The 11,643-nt window shown below is 53.3% G+C and overlaps 1 pseudogene; it reads left to right on the top strand.

Annotated features, from left to right (window-relative positions):
* Positions 1-3,874: 3,874 nt before the first annotated feature.
* Positions 3,875-4,375, top strand: LOC100455613 (anthrax toxin receptor-like; annotated as a pseudogene).
* Positions 4,376-11,643: the final 7,268 nt, after the last annotated feature.

Below are 11,643 nucleotides of genomic sequence, written 5' to 3'. Positions count from 1 at the left end.
ATGGGGGAAGGTGGGGAGGAGAGGAGGGCAGGCTGAGCCCTGGGCACTCCAGTGTTTAGCGTGTGGGCCGATGGGGAGGCACAGCTGGAGGAAAATGGGGAGAGTGTGGGGTCTTGGAAGTTGGGAAGAGTGTCTCATGGAGAAGGGAGGGACAGGGCTGTGTCAGACATAACTGGCGGTCGATCAGGATGTGGCCTGAAGATTGACCACTGTCCTGGGGGGACCTCATCGAGAGTGGTTTTGGCTTCATGAAGTTGAAGGCGGAAAGAGCCTGACTAGAGAGGGTCTGAAAGAGAGAATGAAAAGAGAGGAACTGATAGCCCTCCGTGGTGATGTGTGCCTGTGGTCCCAGCTACTCAGGAGGCTGAGGTGGGAGGATCAATTGAGCCCTGGAGGTCAAGGCTGCAGTGAGCCATGACTGCACTACTGCATTCCATCCTGGGCCATGGAGTGAGACCCTGTCTCTCAAAGAAAGAAAAGAGAGGAATTGGAGGCAGTGAGCCTGACAACTCTTCTGTGTGCTTTTCTTGTACAGGGTATCTAAGAAACGAGGCAGTGGCTAGAGGCGGAGGAAGGACTGAGGAGAAAGGTTTTTGAAGATGGCACAAATTGTAGCCTATTGGAATGCAGTGAGAAGGATCTGGTAGAAAAGGGCAAATTGGCCAGGCACAGGGTCTCACGTCTGTAATCCCAACACTTTGGGAGGCCGAGGTGGGCAGATCACTTGAAGTCAGGAGTTTGAGACCAGCCTGGCCAACATGGTGAAACCCCGTCTCTACTAAAAATACAAAAATTATCCGGGCGTGGTGGCACACGCCTGTAATCCCAGCTACTTGGGAGGCCGAAGCAGGAGAACCGCTTGAACCTGGGAGGCGGAGGTTGCAGCAAACCGAGATTGCACGACTGCACTTCAGCAGAGCGAGACTCTGTCTCAAAAAAAAAAAAAAAAAAAAAAAAAGAGCAAATTGATGGTGAAGCTCATTGGAGCCCAGCATGCATCAGAATCCCCAGAAGGGCTGGCAAAAACAGACTGCAGGCCGGGAGTGCTGGCCTGCACTCCCTGTAATCCCAGTATTCTGGGAAGCCAAGGCAGGTGGTTGCAGTGAGCCAAAATCGTGCCACTGCACTCCAGCCTGAGTGACGGAGACCCTGTCTCAAAAAAAAAAAAAAAAAAAAAAATCCAGATTGCATGTCCCCACCCAGAGTGGTGGTCTGGGGTGGGACCCAAGAATTTGCATTTCAAACACATTCTTAGGTGCTACTGGCCTAATAGCTGCACTTTGAGAAGCACAGATATAGAGGAGAGGAAGAGGAAGCATTGCTGGGAGATGCAGGAACTGTCACAGAGGTGGTCCAGCCAGGAAGGAGCACAGACCGCCCTCCATCATGGCAGCCTGGACTGTAGGGGGAGGGTTGGGGAGTGCCTGGCAGGTTCCAGCTGATGCTACCAGTGAAGTAGGAAGCGATCTCATGGGCTGAGAATGAGTTCCAGGGAGGAGGTTTGGTCTAAAGGGAGAGGAGACGGTGTGAACAGGTGGCCAGGGAGAGGAGGTGAGTGAGGGTGCCAGGGAGGTGGAAGGACGGGCCCTTCAAGTTCACAGCCACAGGTGCGACACCAGCCCAGGTGTGCTCTGCTGCCTACATGCAGGGGTGAGTGCAAGTGGAGAGGTGTGGTTCACCTGTGGGGTATTGGAGGAAGAGGCACAGGAGGAATGAGTGTAGACAAGCAGGGATTCGAGAGGGAGCCTGATGTCTCAGAAGGTAAGAAGTGGGGAAGCACCGTAGGCTCAGTAGGCTCAGCAGATGGGGCGGCCAGTGAGGTCAACCAGTCAGGAAACCAGAGGGTAGGGGGCAGAAACTGGGTCATGTAACAGAGAAAGGTGGGGTCAAGGGGACAGGTGGCGCTGAGGCCCCGGAGGGCTGCATCGGTGGGCAATGCGAGGTCCATGGCTAGGATGAGAGCCCGGGACGCTCTGTCTGCCTGCGACCATCTGTCGGCCTCAGCGAGTCCAGCAAGTGCTTCTCCATCTGCTCGCCATGTGTCCTTCTGTCCATCCAGCCCCCTTCTGCCGTCTGTCTCGCCACCTGCTCTGGTCATCCTAACATCACTCTGTCTGTCTTTCCATCAACCTGTCCATCTGTCCAACCCTCCTATCTTCCTGTCCATCGGCCAGCTGGTCTGTCTTCTTGTCCATCTCTCTGCCTGTTATTCATTTTGTCTGTCTGTCTGCCTGCCCGTCCATTTAACATTTGACTCTGCCCGCCAGTCTCTGTGGCAGTCTCTGGGGCTGTGGGTACTTAGTGTGTCTGCGACTCCACGGCTGTCCGGGTTCCATCCTCCAGCCCGGCTCCCAGCCCCACTCACCAGCACATGTTCTATTGGGCTATGTGATCTCACTACCACATCCCAGCCGTGGATGACCAGCTGCACCAGGGTCTCTGCCACCAGGCCTCCCCTCCTCAACTCCACCTCCACGTGGATGCCAGGAAGCAGGGCCAGGACGAAGTGGCAGGGCTGGAGCCGCAGCTGCCATCTGGACAGTGTGTGCAGGTGGCCCTGGGGACCCAGGTGGCAGGAGGGGCCATGAGGGGCCCGGCAGTGTGGGAAGGGGTGTGCAGGCATACCCTGCTGCCCCACCTGACAGCCCTTTGGCCAACACCACACCCGGCCTTCCTGCCCACAGTGGCAATGGTGGCTGCAGGCACTGCTGTTCCAAAAAGAGGCACCGAGGGGCAGGAACTGGGCTGTGGAGAGAGTGGGGCTGCGGTGGGGGTGTCTGGGGTTGAGGCTTGAACCTCAGGTCCTGCGGAAGGTGGGGACTGGGGGTTCTGACTCCTGGATCTTTTTTTTTTTTTTTTTTTAATTTGAGACAGAGTTTCGCTCTTGTTGCCCAGGCTAGAGTGCAATGGCGTGACCTCGGCTCACCACAACCTCTGCCTCCTGCGTTCAAGCAATTCTCCTGCCTCAGTCTCCCAGGTAGCTGAGATTACAGGCATGTGCCACCATGCCCGGCTAATTTTGTATTTTTAACAGAGATGGGGTTTCTCCATGTTGGTCAAGCCTCGAACCCCCGACCTGAGGTGATCTGCCTGCCTCAGCCTCCCAAAGTGCTGGGATTACAGGCATGAGCCACCCCGCCCGGCCTCTGATTCCTGGATCTAAGGATGGAATGGACTGAGGGCTGCCTGGACTCCTGGGTCTTGGAGGAGGAGAGGGTGGGGCCTGGGCTTCTTGGCTCTGTGGCTGGGCCCTGGGAGCAGGCAGGTCTGGGGCAGGTTCTCCACCCCTCACCATTGTAGGTGCAGCCGTTGGGGACTGCAAAGCTATTGATGCAGAAGGCCTAGTGCCTGGGGAAGCCCACATTGCTGGTGTCTGCCACATTCAGGATGCCTGAGGTCCTGGAGCCAGGAAGCGTGAAGTAGTCCCTCTGTCGGCCGCTGTTGAAGCCCGCCTGGGCGGCGTCATTTGGAACAGGGTCAGCCCAGCTGCGTCCTCACCCTCCCTGAGGACCCAGGGAGGCCCCCGTGGGTTCCCCACTCACCTGGGCCACAATGCCCCCCAGGCCATCATGGGGGCTCACACTGCTGGCCACCCCCATGGTCCACTGGATGTCCTTGTAGTGAAACAGCACCCAGGAGGGGCCGCTGCCCAGGGCCAGCACCACCTGGAAGGTGTTCACCTGCAGGGCAAGCGCCGGGAGCCAGGGTGTCGTGGGCTGGTCCAGGGGTATCCAGGGCCCCTCCTCACTGCCCAGTCCTCAACTGAGCTCCATCTGCACCACTAAGCTGGCTGCTTCCAGCTGTGCCACCTCCTGGGCCCCTGTCCATGCCACATCCCGGGCCCCTGTCCACGCCACCTCCCGGGCCCCTACCCATGCCACATCCCAGACCCCCATCCACGCCACCTCCCAGGCCCCCGTCCACACCATGTCCACAGCTGCCTCTGTTGGCACCTGTGCCAGCCTCCCTTTCGCATCCCCCAGTCTCAATTTTTCTGCTCTGCTGTCATCCCCTCTCTCTCTCCGTCTCTCTCTCCTTTTCCTATCCTCTGTCTCTCCATCTGATCATCTCACTCCTCTCGCTTGCTGTCTTGCCTCCTCTCTCTCGCCATTTCTCTCCCTGTTCGTGTCTTCCCTCCTCTTTCTCACCTGTTTTCTCTACCTCGCTGCATCTCCATGCTTCCCTCTGTCTCTCTCTCTCTTCTCTCCCCCTCTTTCTATCTCTCCCTCGTTCCCCCATCTCCGTCTCTCCTCCGTGGTGTCTCCTCCTTGCCCAGGAATCCAAGCCCTTCTTCTCAAGGGGTTGGGCCAAACAGCCTCAGCCTGGGCCCTTCTCTGCCACCCGCTTCCTCACCTGGGGATCAAGTGCCCCGTAAAAGGGAATTTGGTCCCACATGGCCACCAGCAGGGCGCAAGGGGTGGGCGGGGCATGGGGGAAGGCCGGTCTTGGGCCACCTGCTGCAGCAGCTCTGGCTGGCAGCTCTGCCGGTACCAGACCCAGCCCCTGCTCAGCGTGGACTCATTGGCCCAGAACGGGACTGCAAAGGTCTGGCCCACCTCCCGGGGAAACGCCTCCGGTGTGAACAGAGCCACAGGCTCCCTGAAGGACACCAGCCCATTGGTGCAGAACTGGGGGAAGTGAGGAAGGACAAGACCCATGGGGGGTGTTGGCAGGGCGGGAGGCAGAAAAGGGACAGGGCCCACCCCAGGAAGACAGAGGACGAAGCCAGAAGGAGCCAGGAGCTATAGATATGGACAGGCTCCGAGTCAAGAGTAGGGTGGGGAGAAGGGAGAGAGCCCAGGGGCCGCACGGTCAGGGCCAGGGCACTCACATAGGCTGTCCTGTGTGTGGCCTCGAAGAGCATGAAGGGCTCCAGCAGCCGCAGCTCCTCGGAGAAGTCATCATTCTCTGCAGGGAGGGCCTGATCCCCATGCTACAGCCCGTAGGGGTACAGGAGCGAGGCTGGGGACACGAGACCACTGAGGCTCCCCTCAGAGCCCCAGGGCAGGGCTGTGTCCCCTCAGTCCCCAAGAGAAAGTTCCAGGTCCCCTGAGGGACTCCAGGGTGGGGCCATGGCTCCTCAGACCCCTAGAGCCCTCCCTGCCTGTCCCCATGGCCCTGTCCTCTCTCCAGGTTAGGGAGCACGTCCATCCTCACCTCTGATCTCTTCGCTCCAAGTCACTTGGTTCTGTAGGACTGAGGGGAAGGATGTTAGCTAAGGGCTGGGGCCCACGTGCCACAGTCGACCCCCTTCCGGAGCCCCTACTCCTACTCACCCACCAGCAGAAGCCACAGCATCCCCGTGGTGGCTGCAGGTGCTGCGGGCCAGGCGGGCTTATACCAGGGCAGAGGTGGGGCCAGGGTGGGGACGGGGCAGCTGGAGCTCAGCTTCCATTGTTCGAGGGTCCGGGGGCCTGGGAGTCTCCCGGGGATCCTGGTTCCCATCCGGTCTGCCCGAGGCTGGGCCAGGTCTGGGGGTGGCGGGCAGGGCAAGGGAGGAAAGAGGGGATGGAAATCTTCCAGGGCTTTCCCAGGGGGCCGGGTTGCCAGACCCTGGAGAAACCCCCCCACCCATTAGCAGGGCTGGGCACAAGTCAAGCAACCCACAGTGGGGAAGTTGAGCCACTGCTTGGTGAGGGGCCGCTGCTGACAGACAGCTGAACAAGCAGGGAGCCTCTTCCCATGGGGCCCTGCTGGTTCTCTTGGAGCAGGTTAGAGATGAGCGCACAGCGTCTGGGAACGGAGTGTGTGTGCATCAAGCAGGGCCAAGATGTGCGGCTGAGGAGACTCATGGGCTGCAGGCCAGCCCCGGGGGCCCAGGGGTGGGCATCTGCAGGGCATGGCTGGGGCTGCCATGGTGGATACTCAAGGTCGGGCATTTAGGAGTGTTACAGGACCCAGAAGGGAAGATTCGCCTGGAGAGGTGAATGGGGAGAGGGGGAGGAGGAGCCTACAGGCAAGGGGGCTCGGTACTGTGCACCTGTGAGATTCACGGGCCACCCTGGTGGAGGAGGCTCAGAGTTAGGCACTGGTGACTCCATCTTCAAAGCAGTGTCCCAAAGGGGTGCTCCAGACCCTCAAACCCCAGACAGCCCTTCACCTGGTCAAACCAGATGGGACAGAGGGTCATCTGTGTTCCTGGACCAAACTGAGGATTAGGCTGCTATTTCTCATGGCCCAGTAACGAGATGCAGATGAACTGGGAGAAAAGGGAGTTTGTATTGTTTTTGTTTTTGGAGATGGAGTCTCGCCCTATTGCCCAGGCTGGAGTGCAATGGCGCTATCTCGGCTCACTGCAACCTCTGCCTCCCGGGTTCAAGCAATTCTCCTGCCTCAGCCTCCCAAGTAGTTGGGATTACCAGCACCCACCACCATGCCTGGCTAATTTTTGTGTTATTAGTAGAGACGGGGTTTCTCCATGTTGGTCAGGCTGGTCTCGAACTCCTGACCTCAGGTGATCCGCCCACCTCGGCCTCCCAAAGTGCTGGGATTACAGGCATGAGCCACCACACCCGGCAAAAAGGGAGTTTTTATTTCTGTAACTGGTTACAGGGCAAAAGCCTGGAAATTGTCCCCAGACCAACTCAAAATTACAAAGTTTTCCAGAGCTTATATACCTTCTAAACTATATGTCTGCGTGTAAGTGTGCATTCATCTAAAGACATAAGTGATCAACTTCTTGTAATCTATTACTAAGATCTGAGTCCTGATGACCTTCCTCTGGAGCCTCAGTAAATTTACTGAAGCTAAATGGGTCCAGGTGCTGAGGTGATTACCCTTATTTTGTTTCCTGCTAACTCATGGAGGTTTAGGGAGCTCCTTCGGACTCCCAATGAACTTGTTTGTGGAGGCCTGTGGAGTTTCTTCAGACCCCCAATTAAACTTGTTTAATCCTAAAAGGGTCCTGTTAAGAATTCCTTCTTTATCTTGTCATGCTTTAAAGCCCAGGAAAGGCCTGAGCAAAACTCTTGGTAGGCTTTTGTTACATTCCAGCTTTTGTATAGGGCACTGGCTCTATCAGCTTTTAATATTTAACTTAGCCACTCAGTCGGTGCTGAAACAGTTGTTATGGAGGCCTGCGTTAGTGAGACCTGGCCTGCCACACCTGGGCCCAGTCCTGATTCGAAGGCTCCTTTTTGCACCACCAGTCCAAGGAGTGTTTGGGTTAAGGCATCCCATCTTTTTCCCCAGAACACCCCCAGCATCTGGACACATGCACTTCCCTAGGGGCCCAGGGACCCTCCACCACCCCGCCAGGGAGAAAGTGTCCGAACCTGCTCAGCAGAGAGAGGCTGGGAATGAGAGCTCAGTGCCATATCCTGAGCTGTTCCAGCCCTGGGCCCCAGCGCCAGCCCTGCCCCTCGGATGTGGACCTTGGACGGGCTATGCAGCCCCTCTGTAGGACAGCAAACCCCACAGACCCTCCTTCCCAGCTTGCATGGGGATGAAACAAGTGTTTCTCAAGGGGCGGCACATGGGCTGCTGGCGGGAAACCCCGGGAGAGTACAGGATGGCAGTGAAGAAGGAATTGTTATTATTTCACTAGTATTTGCTTATTTAATACATTTGTTTTGATTTATATTGAAAAACATATATCTGCCACTGCCACATCAAACCCACAGTTTCTTTTCTTTTTTTTTTTTGAAACAGAGTCTCACTCTGTCGCCCAGGCTGGAGTGCAGTGGCGCGAACTTGGCTCACTGCAAACTCCGCCTCCCAGCTTCATGCCATTCTCCTGTCTCAGCCTCCCGAGTAGCTGGGACTACAGGTGCCTGCCACTGTGCCTGGCTAATTTTTTTGTATTTTTAGTAGAGATGGGGTTTCACCGTGTTAGCCAGGATGGTCTTGATCTCCTGACCTCGTGATCCACCCGCCTCGGCCTCCCAAAGTGCTGGGATTACAGGCGTGAGCCACCGCGCCCGGCCTCAAACCCACAGTTTCATAAACATTATTGTTAAAGTCAAGGCTGGCAGGGCACAGTGGCTCACGCCTGTAATCCTAGCACTTTGGGAGGCCAAGGCAGGTGGATCGCTTGAGCCCAGGAGTCTAAGACCAGCCTGGGCAGCATAGTGAGACCCCATCACTACCAAAAATACAAAAATTAGCCAGTCTCATAACCCAGTCTCAAAATAAATAAATCAATAAAAATAATACATAAATAAAGTCAAGGCTAAGTTAAAAAAAAGACACACACACACAAAAGGTAAAGGAATACTTTGAATAAAATAATACAAGTAGCACCAGAGGTATTTGTTCATTGTCTGTTTGCCCCTAAGCTCCATAAGGGCAGGGATGTTGGTTTGTCCTGTCCCCTTTATTTCTCCAATTCCTAGAATGGTGTCTGGCACATAATAGGTGCTTAATAAATAGTATTTGAATGAATGAATAGCAAAAATTAAGACAGCCACTTTCAAACGTCTGAATTTGGGGAAATACTGAAGTAACATGCATAAAACTGTCAGTACAATACCTGTCACATAGGAAGTGCTCAAAAATATGCATGGATATGTTTATTAATATAAATTATTATTATTATTTAGAAGTGAAACAGGCATTGTGGCCAAATGCTGATTAGTGAAGTATTAAATTAAAGATTTGCCCAAAGCTGACTATCTCCTTCTTAGAATGAACTTCTGTACTGTAAGAACAAATGTGAAATTGTTTTAAAAAGTTATTACTATCATAATTTTATTATCCACAATTTTAGCAGGGAAATATTTCAGGTTGAACACCTTACTGAGGGATCATTTCTCTGCTTTGTCAGCTGTTAATTTGCTCCGATAGTCCATAAGCTCCTAGGGCAGTTTTAAGATGTGGCCCCAAATTTTTTGATCTGCCTTCCACCACCAAAGGGTGGGGTCTCCATCTCCTCTAGAGTCTGGACAGGTTTGTGATTGCTTCAGCTGACAGAGTGCAGCAGAAATGAGGCTGGGGTGTAAAGGGCAGTGTCTGCTGGAATGCTCACTCTGGAGCCATGAGCCACCACATGAGAAGTTCAAATGTCCTTGGGTAGCCATATTGGAAGGAAGCCCAAGTTAGCCAGACAGACAATGAGTCCAGAGTACCAGCTGAGCCCAGCTTTTGAGTGATCCCAGCCCAGATACTAGATTTGTGAGTAAAGAGCCTTCTTTTGGGATACCGAGGCAGGAGGGTCACATGAGCCCAGGAGTTCAAGACCAGCCTGGGCAACCAGTCCCATCTCTACCAAAAAAAAAAAAAAAATTAGTTGGGTATGGTGTCACACACCCGTAGTCCCAGTTACTTGGGAGGCTAAGTTGGGAGGATCGATTGAGCCTAGGTGGTAGAGGTTTTAGTGAGCCATGATCACGCCACTGCACTCCAGCCTGGGCAACAGAGTGGGACCCTGTTTCAAAACAAACAAAAGAAGACTCCCTATTCCAGTCCCTGTTCCTTTAGGCTTTCTAGCTAAGGACCTGGTCATCATGGAGCAGAGACAAGCTGTGCCTGCTGTTCCCTGTCCAACTTTCTGAGCCGCAGAATCCATGAGCATTTACTGTACCCACTAGCTTTGGGTGGTTTGTCATGCAGCAAGAGCCAAAACAGCTCCTCGCTTCATAACTGCAGGATTGAAACAGTGTTACTTTTTATGCAGAAACTAAAGTCCATCTCCCTACTTACGCTGCTATCTGCATGTTCACAATAATTATTTCTGAATATAAAATGAATAGCCTTCACCATCATTGCTAATCATGGCTGTGATTTTATGTATGAAATAACTGTTGTGGCAGAGTAGCTGTACATTTCTCCTTCAACCCGGCTGGGAGAATGCCAACTTATAACCACATATGGAGCTATCTGTTCCAAGTAACATCCAGAAAGCTTTTCTATATTTGAAAAGGACTATGTAGATATAAATGCTAAATAGGAATGCAAAACTTGGCTTGGGTTCCTGATGTAGTTGCACTAATTCTGTAAGATGGGTCAAATATTTCTGATTCTGAGCGGCACCGCAATGACGTGGAAGTCATTTTCATATTCAGCTTTTCTGAAGACTGAGACCCTGGCAGGACCTGAAAGCAACCTTGTGACTGTTATTATTCTTTTTAAATATCTTCCTGGCTCCTTGGGGTGAGTGGCAAGGTTGCTGGGAGCAGGAGGAGAAACTGAGGCTCACTGACCCCTGGCATAAAGGGAAACTACTGAATGGCTGTTGAGTGAATCACAATCTCCCCAGCCCCTCCACTCCTCCAACAAAGCAATGATGCAGACAGAACTCAGAATGGCTGTCAGAGGCGTTTGAACCAGAGCAACTCCATCTTGAATAGGACCTGGGTAAAGTTAAGGCTGAGACCTGCTGGGCCGCATTCCTGGTAAATTAAGGCATTCTAAGTCAGAGGATGAGATAGGAGGTCGGCACAAGATACAGATCATAAAGACCCTTCTGATAAAACAGACTGCAGTAAAGAAGTCGGGAAAACCCACCAAAACCAAGATGGCCACGAAAGTGACCTTTGGTTGTCCTCACTGCTACACCCCCACCAGCGCTATGACAATTTACAAATGCCATGGCAACGTTGGGAAGTTACCCAATATGGTCTAAAAAGAGGAGGCGTCAATAATCCACCCCTTGTTTAGCATAACTAAACAATAAATCAAGACTAAATCAAGAAATAACCATAACAATGGGCAACCAGCAACCCTCGGGGCTGCTCTGTCTATGGAGTAGCCATTCTTTTATTCCTTTACTTTCTTAATCAACTTGCTTTCACTTTACTCTGTGGACTTACCCTGAATTCTTTCTTGCATGAGATCCAAGAACCCCTGGGGTCTGGATCGGGACCCCTTTCCAGTAACATGGCCACCTGGTTTTTGTTTTCCCAGCAGGCTGCCTGTTGGCTTTTAATGACCAAATTTCCATCAGATCCCCTAGAATAAGGCCACATTCCCCCAGACTTCCCAGGGCAGGGCCATGCCTTCTTCAGTGCCCCTCACACCCGCCCTTCTCCTCACCAGAGCGAACTGTGTCCCTCCAGGACATGGTCACCTCGGTTCAGAACCCCCAGGGTGGACCATGTTCTCTCAGAGTCCCCAAACTTCCTAAAACACAGGTACAGTACATTTCTCAGCTGGCAATTACAAAGGAAAACTCAGTCACTCCCTGTTGTAACTCAATACGTTTCTAACAAAGCAAGCCGTAGGTCAGGTCTCAAATTACATCCCACATGCCATGAGTAGAACACCACAGCCAGAGGTAGACGTTTGGGGAAACTGCACTGAGGCTCTGCTAACACGATGTGGGCCTGGGGGCTCCTGACCAACAAAGCAGTGGTGGGGCTCAACCTCGCCAGGGGTGTGGGGATCGGGGAGTGACGCTGGGATCGTTTTCCAAATGCACAGTTTGTCAGTTTCTCAAAGGAGCTCTTGTAGATCGTCTACATTTTAGGAAGCTGGGCTGGGTGCAGTGGCTTAGGCTTGTAATCCCAGCACTTTGGGAGGCCAAGGTGGGCGGATTACCTGAGGTCAGGAGTTCGAGACCAGCCTGCCAACATGGTGAAACCCCGTCTCTACTAAAAATACAAAAATTAGCCTGGTGTGGCGTAAGACATCTGTAATCCCAGTGTCAGGCCTCTGAGCCCAAGCCTGCACGTATACATCCAGATGGCCTGAAGTAACTGAAGAATC

Source organism: Pongo abelii, chromosome 20, assembly GCF_028885655.2.
Source record: "Pongo abelii isolate AG06213 chromosome 20, NHGRI_mPonAbe1-v2.0_pri, whole genome shotgun sequence".
NCBI lineage: Eukaryota > Metazoa > Chordata > Mammalia > Primates > Hominidae > Pongo > Pongo abelii.
The sequence above is the reverse complement of the archived record's forward strand: the minus strand, read 5'-3'. Positions and strand labels throughout refer to the sequence as shown.